The sequence below is a fragment of the Capsicum annuum genome, chromosome 5 (assembly GCF_002878395.1).
Source record: "Capsicum annuum cultivar UCD-10X-F1 chromosome 5, UCD10Xv1.1, whole genome shotgun sequence".
Taxonomy (NCBI): Eukaryota; Viridiplantae; Streptophyta; class Magnoliopsida; order Solanales; family Solanaceae; genus Capsicum; species Capsicum annuum.
The window spans coordinates 89,950,731-89,977,871 of NC_061115.1; the positions used below are offsets into that span (position 1 = coordinate 89,950,731).

A 27,141-nucleotide genomic window follows, 5' to 3' on the forward strand; every position below is an offset into this window, starting at 1 on the left:
TAATATCTTTTAACTTCGATAGGATAGAGTCCCTAAGTTATGAAATAATTAAGTGTTGGATAAGTGATGGATTACAGTCCTAAGACAAATGAAATGAAATGGTTGATTGATAACGATCACGATATCACGATATGTGTTGTGTTGCATCATTGTTATATGCTTGTGCTAACTTATTTAATGGTCGGTTATATGCCTGTTGATATGTTAACTTGTGTTTATGCTTATGTTACCCATCATTTGCAGACGATTGATCCTAAGTGGGGAGAATGAAACACTGAGAATGTGACCTTGCAAAAATTTTAGTCAAATGGCAATGATCATGATATGTGTGTTATGTTGTATCCTTATTGTATGTTGTTTCCAACTTGTGTAAAGACTTCTTAGGTGCATATTAGGGTGTTAACTTGTAGCTATACTTACCTATCCATGTGGGAAAGAATTGGAACACTTAGACTTGAACCCTTGAAGACAACAACCTCTTTGCTGTCTCTGGAGTGGATACGATTAGGGGTACTTGAGTCATACCCTAGGTCATGACTCGTACCCACCCTGACCTCACTTTTCATACCCTAGACAGTATGTTACATTAGTATACTTTCCACCATACAACAAGGTTGTTGTGTTCAATCACACACGCAAGTGAGCGCGATCATATAAGTAATATAGTGACTTAAACGGTCGGATATCGTACCCATGAGGACTAATTACTAGCAATTATACCAACTATAGTTTTAGTCTAGTAAGCTTTAAGTGTTGTAAAGTATCAAGATGTTTTGGAAGTTTTGAACAAAAATATAAATAAATAAGTAACAAAAATTGACAATAGAAAATCAAGCAACGGTTGTAAACAGTAAGGATGTGAATTCCAGGGTTGAGGCACTCTTAACATTCCTACAAATCTCTACTCTTATCGCAGTCTAATTGATTATCGGGTTTTTGATTCGCAAGGTTTATGGTAAGATCATGATCTCCCAACCTATAATTTTCTATCTATTGAGTATTGCAACTACAACTCCTACAGAGAATCAATTAATCATATAGATGAATAAAGCTATCTTCTTGCAATTGAACCAAACAAGGCTTCTAGGTATATCCCTATCCTAGATGCTAATTCAAATCCCCCTATTTTCATACAAGGATAAGAACCTTGCTCCTCAATTTCTTAGTTCCATCTTACAATTCTCCTCTCGGATTCACATAGAAATATAGATGTATTCTAATGATGGTCAATCATCAAAATAGTAAGCTCATGAAATTAAGAACAACCCAGATGATAATCCAAAAAGAAACTATGATAAAGAATATCAATTTGTACTCATGTTCTTTGTCTCAACCCCAGAACAAGGGTGTTTTTATCCACTCATATCTGAATTCAACATTCAAAAGAGCTAATTAATCATTCCAAGAATAAATCTTGAAAAACGAAGTTCAAAGAAAATCTGAAAGTGGTGTTTTTTTGCTATTTCCGCCGCTGATGTGCTTGCCAAAAGTCCCCCAAATTATCTTGGATTTTTCCTTTTATAGTCAAGACAAAATACTACAAATCTTCCCAATTTTTCCAGACGGCGCGTCGCGCCATGCCATCAAATGCCATATTCTGTCAAACTTTGTATAATCGCGAAAAGCCTTTATTTAGTGAAATTGTGAAATTTACACTCACCACAATGCATAACTATCACAGTGAGCCATTGGTTTTTGAAAATTGTGAAATCTCCTTCCTCCGCGATGCACTAAACTTTCAGGTCTTAAAAACTTGCAACTGGGCTTGTACCGCGACACGGTGAAATTGTGCCAAGTCACTGAAAAGTAACAACTGTGATTTCCTTCTTCACCGCGATGCGCCACAATCGCGGACCAACACTGGATTTTAGCAAATGGGCATTTGAGCGTCTCTACTCCACTAGAATTCAACCAATGCTATTTTGTCGATCAGTGCAATGCGGTGACTTTATAAACGTGAAGTTCTGCCTTCTAGCTTGTCTTTCTGAGCTATGTTCCAATGAATTTTATTCCTTGTACCATGACATATCATCAATGTATCCAATTGCATCCAATTCATCAAGATTTGATCCCTGAAAACACTAATCATATCCATTAGGTACAGAACAGAATTAAAGCTGAATTATACTCAAGAACTCACATTGAAGTTCTCAAAACAAGTCCAAATCTGGATGCATATTGGTGCCTTGAACATATAAATATGCCCAAGATCACCACCCCACACTTAAAACCTTGTTTGTCCTCGAACAATTTAAATTAAAAGCACAATCACTTCATCTTTACACCACAATCTCAGAGTTATGTTTGCGATGGGCACTTACACTTTTCAACATTGTATTCTTACACAAACATGTCATAACATTCTTAGCACATGGGACAAGTTATTTCAAATTTCTCTATCTTAACAATGAATTTCCAACGTGTCGGCGAACTCAATTAAAGTACTCAATCCAGAAACACAACAAGTAACCAGACTTTTATCCGTATGCATCCTCGCACAAAGAAAACTTATCCATATTAACTCACAATAATATCAATGAAAAAATAAGGGGAGTATCAAAATCAAATCGCTCTCTCTCTCTCTCTCTCTCTCTCAATAAATAATTCATACATACTAGTGAATAATGGAACAGTGGAAGATCAACTAGGTTTTTTCAGGTTGTAATGAAGGCTAGGGGATGGGTAGGTACTATTTAGGAAATAGTGACTATCACACCTAAGAGCTTTAATACGACAACTATCAATTAAATCAATCCTTCAACACAGAATTTACATCACAATTATCTCCTCATTCTTATATTTTCACCCCCTTTTTTAGTAAGTTTATGCACACAGACCAAGATGGGAGTATTTAACTTTTCCTAAAAAATATTTTCTTTTTCGCATCCATTTTATGCTACTCACCCCTATTAAAGCCACCCTCAACTTAAACAACTTACCTTCGTTAAGATGCATAATGTCCAAAATGGACCAGGGCCAAAATAGGTTCATTGTAACATTTCGGGCTCAAATTAGAAACTTTTAAAGAACAATTCATACTTTACTGACTCCTAACCATGTCATGAATTTTAAAAATCAATAACTACTACTTTGGGGGATCCAATTTCACCTTTTCCTTCTTATTTTTCAAACTCCTAACTCTTTTTTATTTTATACTAAAGTACTTAGGGGTTTATTTGGATCAAATTAAGGTCTATCAAAGAAAGGATTTGCCTATATATAAAGCTACCAAAGAATAGGCTAAAGGCTCAATGGGGCAGACTAGGATTATGCACAAAGGTATGTATATTAAGGCTAAAATGCGTCTAATCAAAGAAATGCCTACATCACTTCCTACACCCAACACCCTTTATTTCACTTTATAAACATACCGGGCAAGTTCTAGACATTCTTATACATATAGAATATAAGAAAATCCTCACACTCATAGTGCATGTACGAAATCAAGTCGAATCCTTAAGGTTCCCGATCACATCCTTTATTGAATTCAAGATTAAGCCAACAAATCAGATTTCACATATCGAGACTAAACCATTTACATAAAATCCCTTTCAACATCAAGACATGCTCTTATTTTGTAAAACCTAATTTAGTTCAAATTACTACAAAGATGGCCCACACAATGCACTCCTCCAAAATCGTGATTAAGTTCTTGTTTATTCTACACTTCTTAAGACCCCCTCCCCTTAAGACGGTCGTCATCCATCTATTATAGTGGAGGGCAACTAACTATGACTATTTATTTTGAATTGCCCAAGAGGGCACAAATAAATACTTGAAACTGAAATTTGCCAATGAGGGCGAAAATAATGAGAGCAAACACTTTGAACTAAAAGTAATATGAGATAAATGCCAAAAAGGGCAAATTGCAATCCAATAAAGTAACTAACTATTAAGGCCAGTGTTCCGAATAGCTAGAACTTGCAAAAACCAACAAAACAAAAAATAAAAATTGTTCAGCCAGAATAAAAAAATAAGATGAAGAAGTAAAAGACAAAACAACCACCCCACACTTAAATAAAGCACTGGCCCAGTGCTTTCAAATAACCATATGGTAGGGTGGCAGCATACTCCCTGGTCACTCAAACGGTACTATGGCAGTCATGTCATCAGCGACCCCATCCACATTATCACCATCATCATCAGAAAGATCCTCCTTATCTGACTCCATATCTGAGTCCCTGTACCGCTTATCCTCATCAGTCAAAATGTCATTATTAACAGGATCCACAAAGTCATAGACGATCCGCAATAAGGTCCTAGCATGATGCCCGAGGGAGTAATCTAACTCGACAGTATGAAGCTCCTCAGGTGTGGCTAGTCCTCCCCCAATATTCAACTGCAACATCTGCAGGCCATACATCCTAGTAGAAATCTCATCAGCTCAAGTTTGGCACTCAGCCATAGTCAAGATTAGGCCATTTGCCCCAGATGCGCTCCTAGCAGTAATAATATCCACAGGGCGATTCAAAATATTGGGCTTATAGTCCAGATCCTCCTCATCTACCCTGTGCCTTTGCAGAAATTTGAGCACCAATCCTCCAAAACCAAAACTGCGCCCCGCCTGGGTACGTGCCTTCTTCATAGCAGAAAAAATTACATGCCCCACATTAACATCAACATCATTACACATTAGTGCATAAATCAAACATACCCGATCCCAAATAACCTCTGTCATATACTTGCCCTGAACCAAGCAAAGATACACAATGTGATCCCACATCTTGGCCTTCTTGTTTATTTGAGCAAAAGAAAAAGAAGAGTGTAGGACAGTGACATGATGCCTAGTCCAACGAGCTGGAGAGTGTATCCCGCACAACAAATGCCTGATGTGAGCGCACGGGGGAGTGATAATGAACTGCCTCAAAAAGTTTGGGTTTGCCTTTGGTATGCCCAATAACTCATTGATACCAGCTGCAGAGAAATAAACTACCTTCCCACGAATCTTTAACTCATGATCAGGGTCACTGGGATCCCAATTAGCATCAAACTCACGAACTAAGTGGAAGTTGCACTCAGTAGGCTGATGAAAGATGAAATTCATATTTAGCTGCTCAATTTGTCATACCATGGTTACGCATTCCCTCAGTAAGCTTGAACGATAAATGAATACCTCAGGGATGTATTTGGCATCAGTATGCTTTGAGTACCTGTAACGACCCAAAATCACCTCCCGAGACGTCACACGATGCTTAAGGCTACAAGTAGCTCCAAGATAAACCTTTAAGCCTATTTCTACTAATAACACTTATTTCAAGATGAAATAATTCAAACACTAGCATAGTCATATCATATGAAAGGAAATACGGAGAAAATGCTCGGTCCAAATGACCAAGCAATATCGAAAACCTCAACATAACCACAATTGGATAACTAGTCTAACAAAGCCTCTACTAATCCATGAACTAGAGAGCCATTGAGATAGGTCCCCAACTGACTCGAAATGAACTGGAAATAACAACATAGTCTCTCAAATATGGAGATGTCTGAATATAGGTCCTCGACCCATAAGGACTCACCACTACAGGAATGTAGATAGAGTTACTCAGAAGCCAGTGACGGGGTTGGGACTGAGCACTTGAACCCACATTATAAGACAATGTAGCACATAGATATATATGTGGATAAGTACTTGGGAATGTACTAAGTATGTGGGGTGTATGCAGTTATATAAAACAAAATCAATACTCTTTAATCAAATCATGCATGCAGTTATATAAAACAACATCAATACTCTTTAATCAAATCATGCATGTAATAAGTAATGACTCACATGGCTTGAATAGGTATAAAATTTGAAGCTCATAAATTATGTAAAATGGAACATGTAACACAATGTCTTAAGTCATTATACTCTCATATTTGAAATTTGTACTTTTCTCTTATTCTCATTACTCAAGGCTAAAGGAAACTTTAAGCAATACTTTCAACTCATGCATATGTCTCATGGAGAGTAAAACTTCTTCAATGCTCAAGAACTCATAACTCTTTTCAACTCAAATACTTGGAATTTGAAATCATATAACTTTTGAACATACTTGAAGGCATTTCATTCACGTTAGGAAAATATCTCATTTCAAGCTTTGTGGAAAAATACTCATATCAAGGGAAAATATTTTAGTTTTAAAGGAAGATATCTTATCTCAATAGAAAATACTTTAGTTTAGGGAGGTAACTGATCTCAAAGTTTAAATGTCAAGGGAGGTTCTCTTAACCGACATAAACCATGCGAGCTAAATGGAGTCAAACATTTTGTCCTCCTAAGGAAGAGACCTCATGTTGGAGAGAGGCGTCATACTCTTGCCAGGGAGTATAACCTAGGTCAAGTGATCACTAATTGACAAATGGAAAATTGGTAGTCACCACGATGTGTAGCCATCGTATTATCCCACTACTTGGGACCTGGAACTTCAGCGCAACACATCACAATCGCGCTAAGCCACTGGATATTAACTATTGGAAAATTGGGGTCCTCTGCAACGTGCCACTATTATGGAGTTCCACTGGAAATTGAAAATTGTCAAATAGACCCTCTCCGCAATGCGCCAAGCACTAAAATGATGTTGTTGTATGAATAGGACTTATATTAGCCATAACTTCTTACTCGGGTATCGGATTTGGGTGAATCTTATATCGATGAAAAGCTTATCAAATTTCCCAATGTGATAAAAAGTCGAAATTAGGGAAATTCTATATAGTTAACACAATACTCACTTAGGAAGTAACTTCTCAATCTTTTAGGGCCGGAATCACGCCTCACTTGACACGTCCTAAGGTTCATTCTACGAGAGAATTTTGTAGGGTCTTACATTACCACTGCTTGCCCACTTTGTTCACAGCTTTATACCTAAACTTTCTGACCTTCCCACATTGAAGTGGCATAGCTTGGGGTACCCTAGTGAGTTGGCTCTCAGATGGCCTACTTCATTTCTGAGCTGGTGCAGAGGTACTGGCCTTGGACTTTCCCTTGATTGGTTGGGGATCCATGATACCAGTATCATACAATATATACAACAAACAAATAAGTATATGAAACATAGGATAGCTAGCCTAAATTGAGTGTGAACAGGTGATACCACCCCACACCTAGTTGCTAGCTGAGGCGTGTGCAACAAAGAATAGGGTACTCAGTAAAGGCCATGGACAGCTAACCCATAGTACTATCAAGAGTATAGATACACTTCACCTTTGATTTATTTACGTGTAGTGTCCACCCAAATAGGATACAAGAATAGATAACTTTTAAGATAATTACCCTCAAAAATGTAATTCATGGTCATCACTCATGTGTGGTTTCACCATCTGTACCCAACAACACAATTTGACACAATTTCAGAGCGAGAATCAAAAAGCAAAGCCAGCATAGTTTAAAGTAAAACTCACTATGATACCCTAATGTTGAATCTTTACCCATCAAATCAGACAATACTCATGTACCAATACATCCCCTTAGCTAGCATTTGGGATAACTCAATGACAGTCATGGTAATCCTAGCACAAATAGTTAAACATACGTATATTGTAGGTGAGGCTAAGCATACTTGTTATGGAATCACTAAATAATACTACGCAGGGACTAAGAATATACACAAGTTAGACGAAGTTAAGCAATTATACCTATAATTTTAGGTTTATTAGCCATCCCCTCACCCCAAATCAGCTATGAAATAATTTAAATAAAGTTAAGAAGTGATTAGTAGTTTTAATGAAATCATCATGAAACATATTACATAAGGGGCCCTCATGCAATGAAACCCACACAAATCAACTGAGTTGAACCTACAATGCTAAAATTCTCCTTAAAATATAGAGTAGAATTAAAGAAATGGAAACTTACCTTTGTTTGGGGGAGGATCGTTATGGATTTGAAAGAGAAAAATGGAATTTAGTTGCCTGGGGAAAGGGGGAGGCGCAATAGGGGGAGAAGAATTTAGGGTTTGGGGGATTAAAGGGATATATATATAAAAGGGCGGGGCGGACGGTTGAAATTCTTTATTTTTTTCCAATTTTTAACCACTCCGCGACACACCACAATAGTATAGCAATACTGTAAATTGACAATTGCCAATTAGTACCACGGTACGACGCGCCAATATTGCGGCACCTTATTGTAAATTGAAAATTGTCAATTTTGTCCCCTCCGTGAAGCACTGATGGTGAAAATTGAAACATTTTTTTCAATTTTTCTATCGCGACGCAGCAGTTTTGCATCAACATACTGAAAATTGTCAATCCTTAATTTTGCACTTAGTGCAATATGACAGAATTGTGGACCCTTACTAGAAATTGACAATTGTTAATTTACCCAGCTCCGCGATGTGCTGCACTTAAAAAATAAGATTTCCAGTATGTTTTTCAACTCTTTACTTACCTGATGAAGACCCTAACTTACACTCATCATTTTGCAAACCTGATTGCTTCCCTCAAATGTGGTAATCTCCTTATTTTCACTTCGTAAATCCCTGCGTCTCAAACAAAAACAACAAACATTGTAAGAAAAAATGGGTGGCCTCCCACTCAGTGCCTTAGTTTTGGTCGCACAACTCATTTTTTTCTATTTTTCTTTTCTTTTTAACTAACTAAAAATTAAACTACCTATTATATTACAAGTGTGGGTTGCCTCCCACATAGCACCTTATTTTGCACCATGGCACGACTTAGCTCAGTCTTACTCATCAGCAAAGGTGATGGACACATTGTGCTTAGCTGGATGATCAGCCCATTAATGCTTTACATGTTGTTCATTCACCAGAAACTTCTCTATCTTCTCTTTGTTCCATAATTCCATAACACCAAAAGGTGTCATTCGCACCACCTCAAAAGGTATCGACCATTTAGAATGCAATTTACCTAGAAACAACTTAAGCCTTAAATTAAACAACCAAACAAGTTGTTCGGGTTCAAACACCCTCTCTTGAATTTGTTTGGCATGCCATCTTTAGGTCTTCTCCTTATATAGCTTGGCATTTTTATAAGCATGGAGCCGAAACTCATCCAGCTCAATCAGTTGTAACAAACATTTCTCCCCTGCACTTTTATCTCAAAATTCAACTTTTTCACGGCCCAATATGCTTGATGTTCTACTGCATAGGACGATGGTATGCCTTACCATAAACTAAGATATATAGATATATCCCAATAGGCATCTTGTAAGTTGTTTTGTAAGCCCAAAGTGCGTTATCCAACTTCTTAGCCTAATTTATTTACTGCCTATTCACAGTTTTCCATAGTATTTGCTTAATCTCTCGGTTGGACACCTCAACTTTTCCACTCATTTGGGGATGGTACGCAGTGTCCACCTTATGCCTAACACCGTATTTAGCAAGAAGATTCTTAAACCAACTGTTAATAAACTGTGTATCTCCATTACTGATTATCGCTCTTGGTGTACTAAATTGGGAAAATATATGTTTTCTGACAAACATCAGCACTACTCTCGCATCATTAGTTGGATAAGATGTAGCTTCTACCTATTTGGAGACATAATCAATGACTACAAGGATGTATAAATTGTCATTTGAAGGTCGGAATGGACCCATAAAATTGATGCCCCAAACATTAAATACTTCAACTTCAAGAATATTTTTGAGGGGCATCTCATGACACCACGATATGGTACCAAACCTTTGACACTGATATCAATTCTTCATGAAAGCAATTGCATCCCTGAACAACGTAGGAAAGAAAAAAATAGATTGCAGCATTTTTCTAGTAGTTCTGTCACCCCCATGATGTCCACCTTAAGGAGATAAATATAAATCTTGTAGGACTTATAAGAATTCAGAATCTGAAATACATCAACAGATAACTCCATCTGGACCCTGATTGAAGAGATATGGTTTGCCCTAAATGTAGGCACGAGAATCGTGAAGCAATTTCTTCCTTTGTTATGTAGTGGCCTCAAGAGGGTACACCTCACAAGCTATCAAGTTCAAGATATTAGCATACCATAGGAGCTCCAATCCATCTAAAGACAATAAGTGCTTATCAGGAAACTCTTCCTTAATGTAAAGAGAGTCATCAACAATATGGTTCTGAGTTTTTAGCTATGACAAGTGGTCAACAACTAGATTTTCAGCTCCTTTCCAATCTTAAACCTCAAGATTAAATTTTTGCAGTAGCAGAATCCACCTAATCAGTCGAGGCTTTGTATCCTTCTTGTAGAAAGGATACTTACTGGCAGTATGGTCAGTATGAACAATGACCGTAGTGCCAACTAAGCAAGATCTAAACTTGTTGAATGCGTACACCAATGCTAACATCTCTTTCTCTGTGACAATGTAATTAACTTGAGCATCATTCAACATTTTGTTAGCATAGTAGATCAAGCAAAATACCTTATCTCTTCTCTGACCTAAAACCGCTCCCATAGCAACTTCACTGACATCACACATAAGCTCAAATGGTAAATCCTAATTTGGTAAAATCAGAATTGGTGCTTCAGTCAACTTTTTCTTTAGTTTTTCAAAGGTTTCTTGACAATCAGCCCTGAACTTGAACTTGGCCTCTTTCTCTTACAATTTGCACATGGGGCTTGCAATCTTTAAGAAATCTTGAATGAATTGCCTATAGAAACCTGCATATCCAAGAAAGCTCCATACTCTTTTGACTGTGACTGAAGGTGGCAACTTTTCAATCACTTCCACCTTTTTCCTATCTACTTCAAGTCCTTTGCATGACACTTTATGGACAAGGACAATTCCTTCCTTAACCAGAAATCGGCACTTTTCCCAATTTAGCACCAAGTTTATCTCTTCGCATCGAGCTAGGACTTTATCAAGATTCTACAAGCAAGTATCAAAATAATTACCGTTCACAGAGAAATCATCCATGAATACCTCCATAAAGCCTTCAACCATGTTGTAGAACATTGCCATCATATATCTCTGAAACATAGCAGGTGTCTTGCAAAAGATGAAGGGCATGCGTCTGAACGCAAATATGCCGTATGGACAAGTAAAAGTGGTATTCTCCTGGTCTTCTAATGCTATGACTATCTGATTGTAGCTGGAGTACCCATCTAGAAAACAATAATACTCTTGCCCCGCCAATCTATCCAGCATTAAATCAATGAATTAGAATTGGATAATGATCTTTTCTCGTTGCTTCATTTAACATCTGATAGTCAATACAAATCCTCCAACCGGTTACCATGAACGTGGGGATCAACTCACATAGTGCACCGGGCTCACCCATTTGCTTTCAGAAATTAGGTAGACAATACCTTTGTCTAACCACTTAATCATTTCTTTTCTGACCAACTCTTTCATTATAGGAGTCAACCTTCTTTGTTGCTGCATTCTTGGTCTATAACCCTCTTTTATGTAGATGTTATACATACAAAATGCTGAATTTATTCCTTTAATGTCGGATATTTGCCAACCAATTGCTTTTCTTCTTCTCTTCAAAACCGTTATGGCTTTCTTTACCTATACATCTGATAACCCTACCGATAAGATAACATGCAAAGTATATTTATCACCAAGAAAAAAATATTGTAAATGCAAAGGGAGAACCTTAAGCTCCAGTTTAGGAGCTTCTTCAACTGAGGCCTTGGGTGATGGCCCGATTGGTCTATTCAGAGGCTCAAAATAAATCTTTCTTGTTTCAACAATCGCCAAATCCATGACTTGAACCAATGTAAGTGCCTCTACATCTCCATGAAGATCATGACCCACCATAGCCTACTCAAAATGGTCATCTAACAATAATTGCCCAAGGCCAGACTCAAATTCTATAACTGAAACGGCAGACAATTCTTCATATTTTGCTAGAAATTATAAAGCTCTGTACACATCAAAAACCTCTACTTTATCATGTGCTCTCATCATTATTTTTCCAGCAGCTATATTGATTAATGACTGCCCAGTTGCTAAGAATAGGTGCCCCAAAATAAATAGGATCACCGGGTTAGCTTTAAAGTCTAGAATAACAAAATCCACAAAAAAGATCAAATATCTCACTTGCACTAAAACATCTTCAACTATACCATCAGGCTTAGCAAGAGACCCATCCGCCAACTTTAATATAATGGTTATGGGTTTTGGACTTCCAAGACCCATCTTTCTAAACTAGGAGGTGGGTATAAGGTTGATACTTGCACCTAAATCGCAAATCCTACAACACTTATAACCTGTCCAATAGTGATCTGCAAGGTAAGACTACCCAGATCTTGCAGCTTTGTTGGCAGTTTATTTTGTATCTTTGATGTGCACTCTTGAGTAAGTACAACTGTCGTGTATTCTATCATTCAATTTTTATTTGCCACTATATCCTTTAAATACTTTGCACATTTTGGCGCTCTTTGCAGAATGTCAACAAGAGAAAGTTTTACTTGAACTTGTTTTAAGAGATCCAAAAATTTCTTGTAGCTTGCCTCCTCTAAGTGTTTTCGTTTCCTTTGAAGAAATGGTAATGGTAAAGTCTTTTTCTCCACTTACATTTCCTCACGTTCACCTTTATCCTTGATTGTGGTCTACTTTTTCTTATTCTATTCATCATCAACAACTATGGGACTATTCTTTGTAGGCTCTACCTTATTTAACTACAAACTACTCCTTGTTGTAACAGCGTTCACCTACTTTGGATTTGCCTCTGTATCACTAGGCAAACCTCCTTGAGATCTTGTGTTCTGTGCTCCCACAATCTACCCAATTTATATCTCTAAATTCTTTATGATCAATTATTGATTCTTCAAATCTGTTGCAAGCTGTGCCTAATTTGTAAGAAGTTGCTTCATCATCTCCTCTACAGTTGGTGTGGTTGTCTGATTTTATTGTACTTGTTACTGATTTTGTTACACTAGGGGCTTATACTCATTGTTGCCTTGAGCCTGATTTCCACACCATGAGAAATTGGGATGGTTCCTCCAATTTGGAATGTACGTGTTACCATAATTCTGCATTCCTTGCCGATTTGAATTTCCAATGTAATTGATAGAATCTGGATTAACTTCATATACTTCTATTGTATGCTCACTACTCCTGCAAACTTTATACCATGAGTTTACCTGTTGGACGATATTATCTATAGTTGCTGCTTGTGGAACCCCTAACTTCATGTTGTTCAACTGAGTAAGCATCTGATTTTGCATTGTTGTGAGCTGAGCTGATAAGTGAATAAACTGATCTACCTCGAATACACCAGCAACCTTTTTAGGAGCACTTCTTGAGTCTAAATGCCAATCTGTATTCCCTAGTGAAATTTGATTCAACAGTGTATACAATTCTTCATAAGTTTCTCAAAAGGTTGTCCGCCTTCTGTTGAATCCAAGAGAATCTTTATGTTAAAATCAAGGCCTTCTATAAATATGTGAACCAAAATATCATTTGATTAATGGTGATGAGAAAAATTTCTAAGGATGCCTTTAAATCTCTCCCAGGCTTGGCATAGATTCTCTCTATCTTTTTGTATGAAACTCAGGATCTCACTCCTCAAACATGCAGTCTTCTATGATGAGAAAAATCGAATAAGAAAGTTTTGAGCAAGATTATCCCATAAAGTTATGAAGATTGGTGGTTTAGAATGCAACCACTTCTTAGCTTTCCTAATTAGAGAAAGGGGGAAAATAGTCAGTTTAACATAATCAGTATTCACATCAGTAGGAACATAAGTGTTCCAGATCTCCAAGAAGGTTTGTATATGCTGTTGTGGATCCTTATGTGAAAGTCCAGCATACTTCCTAGCCAAATTCAGCGACTGTACCATATTTTGCTTTAATTCAAAATGATTGCCTGGATTAGGCTTGTGAATACTATTAGTAGCATGGTTCGTGAGTGGGATTGCTACTCCATGAAATGGTCTTGCAACTGCTTAAGCAAGAACAACTGGAATAATAGGGGGTGGATCTTGTCTAACATTTGGATCAGCTGGAGCCATCGGATCATTGCAATTTGGATCTCTAATTCCCTCCATGTAAACTTACTGGATTGGATATTGAGCCCTACTTCTTTTTTGTAATACCAGTTCTAGTTTTAAATAAGGCTCTACCAACTCTCTATCCCTCGCCAGTCCTGTGTTCAGCTAGTCCTGTAAAAATTTAGCTTTTAAGATCAGGTAGTTCACACTTATAATTACTATCAAAAAAAACAAAATTTAGCAAATTACAAATTATACTAATCCCCGAAAATGGTGCCAAAAACTTATTGCGGTCAATCACACACACAAGTGTACGCGATTGTACAAGTAATAAAGTTATCTTCTTGCAATTGAACCAAACAAGGCTTCTAGGTATATCCCTATCCTACATGCTAATTCAAATCCTCCTATTTCCATACAAGGATATGAACCTTGATCCTCAATTTCTTAGTTCTATCCTACGATTCTCCTATCGAATTCACATAGAAATATAGATGTATTCTAATGAGGCCAATCAATAACCCAGATGGTAATCCAAAAAGAAACTATGATAAAGAATATCAATTTGTACTCATGGTCTTGGCCTCAACCCCAGAACAAGGGTGTTTTTAGCCACTCATATTTGAATTCAACATCCAAAAGAGATAATTAATCATACCAAGAAAAAATCTTAAAGAAAAGAAGTTCAAAGAAAATCTAGGAACCCTAAAAGTGGTGTTTTTCTGCTTTTTCCGCCACTGGTGTGCTTGCCAAAAGTCCCCACCATATTATCTTGGATTTTTCCTTTTATATTTGCGACAAAATACTAAAAATCTTTTCAATTTTGCTAGATGGCGCCTCACGCCATTCCATTAAATGCAATATTCTATCAAACTTTGTACAATCACGAAAATCCATTATTCAGTGAAATTGTGAAATTTACACTCACTTCAATGCATAACTATCATGGTGAGCCATTATTTTTTAACAATTGTGAAATCTCGTTCCTCTACAATGCGCTAAACTTCTAGGTCTTACATACTTGCAACTGGGCTTGTACCACGATGTGGTGAAATTGCGCTAAGTCACTGGAAAATAACAACTGTGATTTCCTTCTTCATCGCAATGTGACACAATCGCAGACCAACACTGGATTTTACCAAATAGGAATTTGATCCTCTCCACAATGTGCCATAATCATGCTACTCTACTGGAATTTGACCAATGCTATTTTGTCGGTCAACGCGACGCGGTGACTTTATAAACGTGAAGTTCTACCTTCCATCTTGTCTTTCTGAGCTATATTCCATGACTTTTATTCCTTCTACCATGACATATCATCAATGTATATAACTGCATCAAATTCATCAAGATTTTATCCATGAAAACACTAATCATATCCATTAGGTACGAGACAAAATTAAAGCTGAATTATACTCAAAAATTCACATTAAAGTTCTTAAAACAAGTATAAATCTGGGTGCATATTGGTTCCTTGAACATATAAATTATCCCAAGATCAAATGTCATCTTTTGATCCTAACCAATCTCACAAATCGTAAGCTGTCTAATCGTATAGAGTGAAACCTAACCTAGAGTGGACTATTTTGGTTATGGGTGGTCTATACGAGTTAGATAATGAGTCTTACCCTTAGTATACGACTCAAGGGTTCCTAGTCATACCCTAACCAGTGTGGTTGACCTAGGGGAATCCTTGGGTACGAGTTAGGGTACCACTCATACACTAGGTTACAATTGGTAAGTGAATCATGAGGGGGAGTCGTACCCCTGCACGTGTATGTTTTCTAGCTTTTAACCTAGGACTTTTTGGAAATTTACTTTTCCTAAAATCCTAATTACTTAACCTATATAAGTCTTGGTAGCCTTCCATGTCTTTATTTGTAAGACTTAAACACATCCTAACACTCTAAAGGCTCTTGGAAACAAGATTGGAGGCTAGGTTTTGAAGGTGTTCATCTTGTGGAAAGAAATAAGAGTGAATATTGATGGTGATTCAAGTTGTTTAAGGCATGTATCTCTTTCCCTATTTAAATAACTCTAAACTCATGTATTTTATACTTTAATTAACAAGTGTACATGGTGGTTTTGAATCAAATAAAAAGGGTTTTGACACCTAACAATGAGTGATAATGATTTTTTTATATACTTGTGATGATACATATATTTGATGGTAGATTTCATATGTGGGTTCTTGTGTATATTATTTAACATTAGGGTCTTGAGTAACATTAGTCTTGATGATGTCTACCATGAAAATGACCTTGTTATATGTATGCATAAAAGGTGATTGTTAAAATATCTAAGTGAAATGACTAGTTGTATGTTGATAATATATTAAGCTAGGGAAATGGTCCAAGTGGCTAAGAATGATTATTTAATGATCTTGTAAAGGTATTATGAACCATGTATTGTGAAATTGGTAACCTTGTTGGTTGATGGCCAATATGAGGATAAGGTTTCTAGATATGGGGATGAACTTTAATTGTGCATAGAACCCAAGTGTGGTAAGAATATGACAATAGATTGCTAATGAAATATGAATAGCTTGTGTGATTCTTGATGACCATGAATCAAATTGTATAATTAAACTAAGTGAAGGCATTAGTCTATTGAGATGATTGAGCAATGCAGGCTCTCATAATGGCCATGATGTATTGTATAGTGTTGAAATTGGTTTAATGGCTAAAGTATTTAAATATTATATTGAATGTGTGTTGATGCATGGATAAGAGGGTAAAGTCCAAAATTTCAACCAATGATGGTTGTGATGGCTTGACGGTAAAGTCCCTTGCCTTATGTGATGGATCGAGGGTAAAGTCCCTCGCCTAATGAAAATGTAAGGTAAAGTCTATTGCTTAAAAAGAGCTCTTGAGGTCAAAGAACCTCGCCTCATGAAGAGGCTTATGGTAAATTCCACTTAAGAATTGTGGTAATGTCCACTTATGGATTATGGTAAAGTCCATCCATGGCTTGTGGTAAAGTCTGCCTATGTGCGTGGGGAAAGTCCTTTTGTTTGAATAGCCTAAGTGTTTGTATAAGGTCCCTTGTTGAGTGATGGTATGTGTGGATAAAGTCTCTTAGCATAATGAATATGTGTACAAGGATGAAGTACCCAATATAATGATTAAATGAATATGGCTAAAGTCCTTGGTGTATTAAACATGATGAATCCATAAGTGTGAGAGGTGGTAGTCCTCTACTCTACGTCTTATGAATAAATGTATAAGAATGCTAATGAACCTTCATGTCTAGGTTGATATATGGTACATGTATACGTATGGAAAAGTGTATGAATCTTATAAAATATGATATAATGATTTGATGTTGATTGATGATGTAATCTTATCACTAATCTTTAAGTTACATACTAGCGTTCCAAACACTAATCTTCTCTGGATATTACGTCACCACGTGACATTGGTGCCAGAGCATCTTCTTCTTTTCCTGTCTAGTGACTTATAGATCAAAATGGTTTGTGCATTAACTTGAAAGGGTGAGCTTTCTTACATCTGGAAGACATTGGTCTCTTAGTCCTTATCTTTAGACTTAGTCTCTTTAATACTTGGTTTGGCTATAGTCAAAAGCTTGTCCCAATTTATACTTTTATTGACATTGGTCTTGTATAGAGGTGTTGTGAACAACTGTGAAATTGGGCGTAATCATTAAAATAAATCTAATGTTGACTTATGTTATTATTTTTGCTATTCTAATTTGTGAGTTGGATCTCCTCCGACTCTTATGGTATGTTGAGATGATTAGGCTGGGTTATTGGGGCGACCTCCAGTTTATGTGAGCTTGAGGTGCCCATAGACATGGTCTGAAGTTTAGGTCGTGTCAAGTTATTATCAGAGCCTAGGTTCATGGTCAGTTGGTTGTTCATAATGCCATGTCAAATAGAGTTTTTTTAAGGGTTTGAAGTAATCCACACTTATAAAAGAAAGGCTATGAGGCATTTTAGGAATGTTTCCATTTCTAGTGTTTCAATCTTAAGCTATTAAGTCTAAGGTCTTGGATTTTCTCTAATTCCACTTGCTATCATTCCTATCAAGACTTAAAGAAAATCTAAGACTCGAGAAAACACTACTGAGGGTTATATGGACGAAGCTCGTCCACCTTATGGAGTTTAGACCTGGGATAGGGTTACGACATCTGGACGTCCTCGTGGGGTTCCACCCACCAACCCTGCTCATGAGAGTGGAATTCCTCCTCAGTCTCCTCAAAGGGATGCTACTAATGAAGAGTTTCATTACTCTATCAACCTCTTGACTAAATTGGCATCCTCTCAAGTGAAGCATGGTTCCCCAGCTACCATTTCTTTAGAGGCCACAAAATATGGCTAATTTATGAGGTTAATCCCTTATGTGTTCTCCGATACCAAGGTTGAGGAAAATTCTCAAGGCTTCATTAATGAAATAGAGAAACTTTTTTGAATCATGCATGCTTCAGAAATTGAGGATGTTGAGCTTACTTCCTACCAATTAAAAGATATAGTGTACCAGTGGTATGAAGGGTGGGAGTTATCTAGGGTATTCATACTAGTCTGGCTTCTTGTGTGGATTTTTTTGAGGCTTTCCTTGATCGGTTCTTTCCTCAAAAGTTGAGGGAAGAAAAGTCAAAAGAGTTCGTGAACTTGAATCTAGAGATAATATTTGTGCAATAGTATGCCTTGAAATTCAATCAATTGTCAAGGTATGCTCCCCAGATGGTTTCTAGTATAAGGGCTAGAATGCACATATTTATCTCAGGATTGTCCCGTAAGTTAGTCCTTGAAAGCAAGATGGCCTTGTTGATTGAGAACATGGACATTTATATATTGGTTGTGTATATGCAACAAGTAGAGGATGAGAATATAAAGCAAGTTGAGCTTAGTAAGAAGCAAGGAATAAAGTTTAGGCCTTCCGAGAGTAGTAGTGGAAGTAGTGGCAAGTGACTATAAAAGAAGTGAGGGATTTTGGGTTTATTCTCCTCGGCTAGTGTTTTATCTCCTTACCTAAAGTTCTTGGGAGATCGTCGGCCTCAGTTCGATGGCAGGTCCCGAGCAACAAAGTGCCTAATTTCAGACTAGTAGTGCCCATTTGGGTCTACCCCACCCTCTTTTCTGATTTTGTAGTTAGAGTCTTTATGGTGAGTGTGAGTAAGGGAGAAGCAGATGCTTTCATTATGGTCAGTTTGGGCACATGCATCGTGAATGCCCTATTCTAGCATCTTCTTGGGCCAACAGGTCCTCTGTTGCTACTCCATCCACTCCTGCTCAAAAGAGTGCTATGTCTGCTTCTGCTTCTACTTTTAGCACCGGTTTTGGCCAAAACAACTTGTATGTACTTGATACTCACCAGGATTCTGAGGCATCTCTTGATGTTGTTGCGGGTATCTTGAGACTTTTCTCTCATAAAGTGTATTTCTTTCTTGACCCAGGGTTTACTTTTTCTTATATGACCTCTTATGTGGTTGTGCATCTTGATTGTGGCCCCGAGAGTCTGTTGGTTCCTTCTTTTATTTCTACCCTGGTTGGAGACACTGTGGTTTTCAAAAGAGTATATGGGGGATGTGTGATATTTGTTTGTAGTAGAGATACCCTTGTTGACTTGATAGAGTTAGACATGTTGATTTGGATGTTATCTTGGGAAGGGATTGGTTGCACTCTGTTATACTTTCTTAGATTGTCAGACTCGTGGGGTCATATTCAAATTCCCTAATGAGCCGGTCATTGTATAGAAAGGTGGTTCCTTAATGCCTAAGGAAAGGTTTATTTCTTATCTTAAGTCTCGAAGGTTGATATCAAAAGGGTGCTTGTATTATTTGGTCCAATTTAAAGATTCCAACTTGAAAGAGCCATCTCTAGAATCCGTTCTCATTGTAAATGATTTCCTGATGTATTTCTCGATGATCTCCCTGATCTTTCTCCCATTAGGGACATTGATTTTGGGATTGATCTAGTTTTGGACACTCATTTGATCTCTATTCCTCCTTATAGAATGGCTCCGATAGAGTTGAAAGAACTTAATGAGCAATTGATATATCTCTTAGATAATGGTTTTATTCTGCCTAGCGTGTCTCCTTAGGGTGCTTCCGTGTTATTCGTGTGCAAGAAGGATGGTTCCCTTTGAATGTACATTGATTATCGTCAGTTAAACAAAGTGACTATAAAGAATAAGTATCCTCTTCCTAGGATCGATGATTTGTTGATCAACTTCATGGTGTAAAGTGTTTGTCTAAGATTTATCTTGGATCGGGTTATCATTAATTTAAAATTAGGGATGCGAATATCCCTAAGACTTCCTTTAGAACCTGGTATGGTCACTATTAGTTTCCTGTTATGTTCTTTGGGATGACCAATGCCCCAATGGCATTTATGGATTTGATTAATAGGGTCTTCTGTCTGTTCTTAGACATCTTTGTCATTGTCTTTATTGATGAAATCTTGGTCTATTCTAAAAGTGTGATGGATCATTTAGATCACTTCCATGTCGTGTTGCAAACTTTGAGGGATTATCATTTGTATGCCAAGTTCTCCAAGTGTGAGTTTTACCATATATTTTCTTGGTCATGTCATCTCTAGTAAAGGGATCGTGGAGGTTCCCCAAAAGATTACGGCGGTTAAGAAGTGGCCTAGACCTATAACTCCAACCGATATTTAGAGATTCTTGGGTCTACCCGGTTATTATAAAAGGTTTGTGGAGAGTTTTTCCATTATAGCTGCCCTGTTGACCAAATGGACCCAAAAAAAGGTCAAGTTCTTATGGTCCAATGCGTGTGAGGGTAGTTTCAAGAAATTGAAAGATAAATTAACCTCGGCTCTGGTTTTTACCTTGCCCGAGGGTAGTAATGGTTTTGTGGTCTATTGTGATGCTTTTCATGTCGATCTTGGTTGCGTATTGATGCAACATGGTAGGGTGGTCACCTATGCTTCTAGGAAATTGTAAGTTCATGAAATGAACTACCCACCCATGACTTACAGTTGTTAGTCGTGGTCTTTGCTTTGAAAATGTAGTGGCATTATCTTTATGGTGTTCATGTTTATATCTTTACCAATCAGAAGAGCCTTTAATATCTATTTACCCAAAAGGAGTTGAACCTCCGGCAAAGAAGGTGTCTTGAATTATTGAAAGACTATGACATGAGTCTTCATTACCATCCTGGTAAGGCGAATGTAGTCGCCGATGCTATTAGGAGATTGTCTAAGGAAAGTTTGTCCCATGTTGATCTAGATATGCGGGAATTAGTGAAATATATTCATATATTGGCTAATCTTGGAGTTTGAGTTGCGGACTCTGATGTTGGTGGTGTGTTTGTGCATCTGGTATCTCAATGGTCTATTGTTGTTGAGGTAAATCAAAAGCAAGTCTTGGACCCCGAATTGATGAAGATCAAGAGTAAATTGGATCAACATAAAAGCCACAGACTTTGTGATTGGTGATAATGGTATGTTGAGGTACCAAGGTAAGTTATGCGTTCCCAACATCGACAGATTGAGGGAAAGGGTCATGGCCGAGGCTCATGCCCGTTATGCTATTTATCTCAGTTCCACCAAGACGTATCATGACCTTAGAGAGTTTTATTGGTAGAATAATATGAAGCGTGATGTTGCTAGCTATGTGGCTAAATTTATGGTATACCAACAAGTAAAGGTTGAGCACTTGAGGCCCGGTGGCCTATACCAAAAGATTATGTTGCCCGAATGGAAGTGGGATTCTATTAATATGGACTTCATTACCGATCTTCCTAGATATCGGAATCAATGTGATTCTATTTGGGTCATCGTTGATAGAATGACCAAGTTCTCCCATTTCTTACCCATACGAACTAATTTCTCGATGGAAGATTATGCTAAGTTATTTTTTATAGAGATCATAAAGTTGCACAGTGCTTCAGTTTCTATTATCTCAGATCATGGTCCTTCATTTTCATCCTACTTTTGGAAGTCATCCAAAAAGGTTTGGGAACTAAGGCGTGCCTTAGTACAACTTTCCACCCGCAAACGGACGGTCAAGTGAAGAAGACTATCCAAACATTGAAAGATATGTTGTAGGCTTGTGTAATTTATTATGGTGGGATTTGGTATGACCACTTGCCTTTGATTGAGTTCACCTATAATAATAGATACCACTATAGTATTGGCAGGGTGCCTTTCGAAGCATTGTATGATAGGAGATGTCGATTTCCTATTGGGTGGTACGAAGTTGGTGAGGGTAAATTACTTGGGCCTGATTTAGTTCACTAAGCCTTAGAGAAGGTGAAGGTGATTCATGATAGACTAAAAACCGCTCAAAGTCAACAAAAATGCTATGCGGATCTGAGGCGTAGGGGCTTACAGTTTAATGTAGGTAATTGGATATTCTTGAAAGTATCTCCCATGAACGGAATGATGTAGTTTGGTAAAATGGGGAAGCTTAGTCCCCGATATGTTGGTCCTTACTTGATTATGAATAAAATTGGCAATGTCGCCTATGAATTGGATTTGCCTTTTAGTATGAACTCCATTCACCCGTTTTCTATATGTCTATGTTGCGGATATGTGTGGGTGATCCTTCCTTGGTTATTCCCTCGAAAGATGTTGGTATTTCAGACTCTTTGTCCGGTGAGGAGATCCCAGTAAGGATCTTAGAGCGGCAAGTTTTCCAGTTAAGAATGAAAGAAATGGCTTCGGTAAAGGTTCTATAGAGAAACCAAAAGTCCAATGAAGCTATTTAGGAGGTGGAAGAGGGCATGAAGTCCAAGTACCCGTAATTGTTTCCTATTCTAGAATATTATGATGGAGGTATTTGTTAATCTCCTTGTTTTTTATTGTGTCTTAGATAAGACAGTGGAGTAAAGTCTCCAACGATTGAAATTGATTTATGTCTTTGTTAGACAATGGATTAAAGTTCCCAACATGTGAATTTACTGGTGTCTTGTTAGACCATATACTAAAGGTCCTAATAGTATTAAATGATGTTTGCCTTGTTGTAATGGTCTAAGTCTTTAATACTTTGAATTGGTTCATATCTTTGATAGATGATGGAGTAAAGTCTCTAATGCTTTGAGTTGACTAATATCTTTGAAAGTCGATGGGATGGAGTCCCTAAGTTATGAAATGAGTAATGTTGGAAAAGTGATGGATTAGAGTCCCAAGACAAATAAAATAAAATGGTTGATTGATGACGGTCACGATATGTATTGTGTAGCATCATTGTTGCCTGCTTGTTCTAACTCGTGTAAAGGTCAGTTAGATGGATGTTGATATGTTAAATTGTTTTTATGCTTAGCTTATCCATCATTCGCAGATGAATGATCCTAAGTGGTGGAAATGAAATACCCGAGAATATGACCTTGCAAAATTTTTAGTCGAATGGCAATGATCATGATATGTGTGTTGTGTTGTTTCCTTGTTGTGTGTTGTTTCCAACTTGTGTAATGACTTATTAGGTTAATATAAGAGTGTGAACTTTTATAAATACTTACCAATCCATGTGGGAAATAATTGAAACTTTTAGACTTGAACCCTTAAAGAAGATAACAACCTCTTTGATGTCTTTGGAGTGGATACAATTCGGGGTACTTGAGACACACCCTAGGTCACGACTTGTACCCACCATGACCTCCCCTTTTGTACCCTACATAGTATGTTAGGTTAGTATACTGTCCACCATACTACAAGGTAATCCCTTGATAATAACTAAGCTGAGTCGTAAGCTGCAGAACCGTATGGAGTGAAACCTAACCTAGAGTGGACTATTCTGGTTATGGGTGGTCTATACGAGTTAGGTCACGATTCGTACCCTTAGGATACGACTAACGGGTGACTATTCGATCCCTAACCAGTTTGGTTGATCAAGGTAAAGCCTTGGGAATGAGTTAGGGTACCACTCGTACCCTAGGTTATGATTGCCAAGTGAACCGTGGGGGGAGTCATACCCCTTCACGTGTGTGTTTTCCAGCATTTAACCTAGGACCTTTTGGTCATTTTCCTTGCCTAAAACCCCAATTACTTGACCTATATAAGTATTGGTAGCCTCTCAAGTCTTCATTTGCGAGACTTAAACACATCCTAACACTCTAAAGGCTTTTGCAAACAAGATTAAAGGCTAGGGTTTGAAGGTGTTCATCTTGTGGAAAGGAAGAAGAATGAAGATTGTTGGTTATTAAAGTTGTTTAAGGCATGTATCTCTTCCCCTCTTTAAATAACTCTAAACCCATGTATTTCACACTTGAATAAGTAAGTGTACATGGTGGTTTTGAATCAAATAAAAAGTGTTTTGACACCTAACAATGAATGATAATAATTCTTGTACATACCTATATTGATACATGTATTTGATGGTAGATTGCATATGTGGGTGCTTGTTGTATATTTTTTAACATGAGGGTCTTGAGTAACCCTAGTCTTGATGATGTCTACCATGAAAATGACCTTGTCATAATTATGCATAAAAGGTGTTTGTTAAAATGTCTAAGTGAAATGACTAGTTGCATGTTGATAATGAGTTGAGATAGGGCAATGGCCCAAGTGGCTAGGAATGATTGTTTAATGACCTTGTGAAGGTATTATTATCCATGTATTGTAAAATTGGTAACCTTGTTAGTTGATGGCTAATGTGATGGTAAGGTCCCTAGATTTGGGGATGAACTTGAATTATGCATAGAACCCAAGTGTGGTAAGAATGTGGCAATAGATTGATAATGAAATATGAATAGATTGTGTGGGTCTTGATGACCATTAATGGAATTGCATAATTGAACTAAGTAAAAGCATTAGTCTATTGAGATGATTGAGCAATGAGGGCTCCCATAATGGCCATGAGGTCTTTTATAGTGTTGAAATTAGTTAAATGGATAAAGTCCCTAAATATTGTACTGAATGTGTATTGATGCATGGACAAGAGGGTAAAGTCCCAAATGTCAACCAATGATAGTTATGATGGCTTGAGGGTAAAGTCCCTTGCCTTATGTGCTAGCTTGAGGGTAAAGTCCCTTGCCCAATAGAAATGCAAGGTAAAGTCCATTGCTTAAAAAGAGTTCTTGAGGTCAAAGTACCTCGCCTCATGAAGAGGCTTGTGGTGAAGTCAACCTAAGGATTGTGGTAATGTCCACTCATGGCTTGTCGTAAAGTCCACCTATGGCTTGTGGTAAAGTCTACCTACGTGTGTGGGTAAAGTACCTTTGTTTGAATGGACTTAGTGTTTCGGTTAGGTCCCTCGTTTAGTAATGGTGTCTGTGAATGAAGTCCCTTAGAATAATGAACATGTTTACAAGGAGGAAGACCTCAGTCTAATAAAAAAGAGAATATGGCTAAAGTCCTTGGTGTATTAAACATGATGAATCCATAATTATGAGAGGTGGTTGTCCTCTACTCTACGTCTAATGAATGAATGTATGAGAATATTGATGAACCTTGATATCTAGGTTTATATATGGTATATGTATATGTATGGATAAGTGTATGAATGTGACAAAATATGATATATTGATTTGTTGTTGATTGATGATGTTATCTTATCACTTATACTTGAGTTACATGCTAGAAATCCAACCGCTAACCGTCTCTGGACGCTACTTCCCCACACGATGTAGGCATCAAAGCATCTTATTATTTTCCCGCGTAGTGACTTGTAGATCGAAGTGGTTTGTGCATTGACTTTAAGGGGTGAGCTTTCTTACATCAGGAAGACATTTATCTCTTAGTCCTTATCTTTAGACTGTTATTTAAAGACTTTGTTTGGCTATAGCCGTGGGCTTGTGCCGACATATACTTTTATTGACATTGATCTTGTATAGAGGTGTTGTGAACAATTGTGAACTTAGGCATAGCCATTATAATGAATCTAATGTTGACTTATGTTATTATTTTTGCTATTCTGATTTGTGAGTTGGATCTCCTCTGACTCCTATGGTATGTCGAGATAATTAGGTTGGGTTATTAGGGAGACCTCCAATTTATGTGAGCTTGGGGTTCCCATACGACATGATTCGAAGTTTGGGTTCTGTCAGTATCCCCACGCAATACAGGTACCAGGACTTCTTCTACTTTTCTTGCACAGTGATCACGTGCTTGAGTTAGCTCGTGAGTTGACATTGAAGTGGTGAGCTTCCATTCTTTGGAAGGCTTGATTTCATGGTCCTTGTCTCTTATTTCTTAGATCTTGTTTAGACTTTGTTTTGGCTACTATCGGGGGCATGCCTCGAATATTCTATTGATTTTGAATTTTGTAGAGGCTTTGTTGGACTACTGTGGACTTGGGTGGTTTGGTTGGTTGTTTGGCGACTGATGGTCGTCTTGTTGCCATGGTTGGTATAGGCTTATCATTCAATTGCTATCAGTGTAATTTTACATTATCTTGTTATATGTTTGGGATTCATCCAACCCTTGAGGTTATTGTACTGACTAGGTTAGGTGAAGGGGATGATCTCGAGTCCACATAGGACTTGAGATACCCGTCATAGCCAGGCCTTGGTTTGGGTCGTGACAGCCACCTACAATCAAAAAATGTCTCAAACGGTAGCCCACACTATCTCCATTAATAGTTCTACGATATACATAAATACGAGAAGAAGCACTAATATACATGTATACAAAATACAAGTATTGGAAAGAAGTACAAATAGACAAATATCACATCAAGGATAATATTACAACAAAGAATGAGCATAATATGTATGAAATACAATAAAGATGATGATGATGTGATGATGGTGTGATACTTGAGCTTGTCGCATAACCTCCGTATAAACCTACCAAGCTATGCTGCCGAGGTAGGACCTATTGGGGGTTCGCAACTCATATACAATCGAATATCCAATACCAATATCGATGACTCCTCTCCAGCACATCGCTTAGCAGAGGGTCTATACAGATATCGCAACCTAGTGTTTCCAGTATTTCCACAATGGTACCAATGTTTCACAAGTGCATATAATATGAGGATGCAATGCTCACAACCAATCAGATTAAGAATTTCCAAAGCCAACCGATATACTAACCGTGAAAGAAAAAAATCCACTCAATATGCCAATAATCCCTGAATTCAATGTAATCATATGCCAATAAAGAGAAATGCACAACAATATACCAATGATACCACATAAATTCTAATTTAGGATTTTTAGCAGAAAGATAACACCAAATATACATACTTAAGCCCAACAACATCATACAAGACCACACATAGTCATACATAGCAGATACTGTCTCAATACCACCAAATAACAAAAACATAGCCTGTCACATAGGCACAACACAATAATAAAGCCATTTTCATGATTAGTTCCCACACCCATAACATGATTTTATACCAATATTAACTACCT

General features: G+C 37.4%; 1 non-coding gene across 1 annotated transcript; it reads left to right on the forward strand.

Moving 5' to 3' along the window:
• Nucleotides 1-13,333: 13,333 nt before the first annotated feature.
• LOC124899043 lies at nt 13,334-13,440 on the forward strand. Its single transcript, XR_007056182.1, has one exon. It is a non-coding gene; the product is annotated as a small nucleolar RNA R71 (small nucleolar RNA).
• The last annotated feature ends 13,701 nt before the right edge of the window (nt 13,441-27,141 follow it).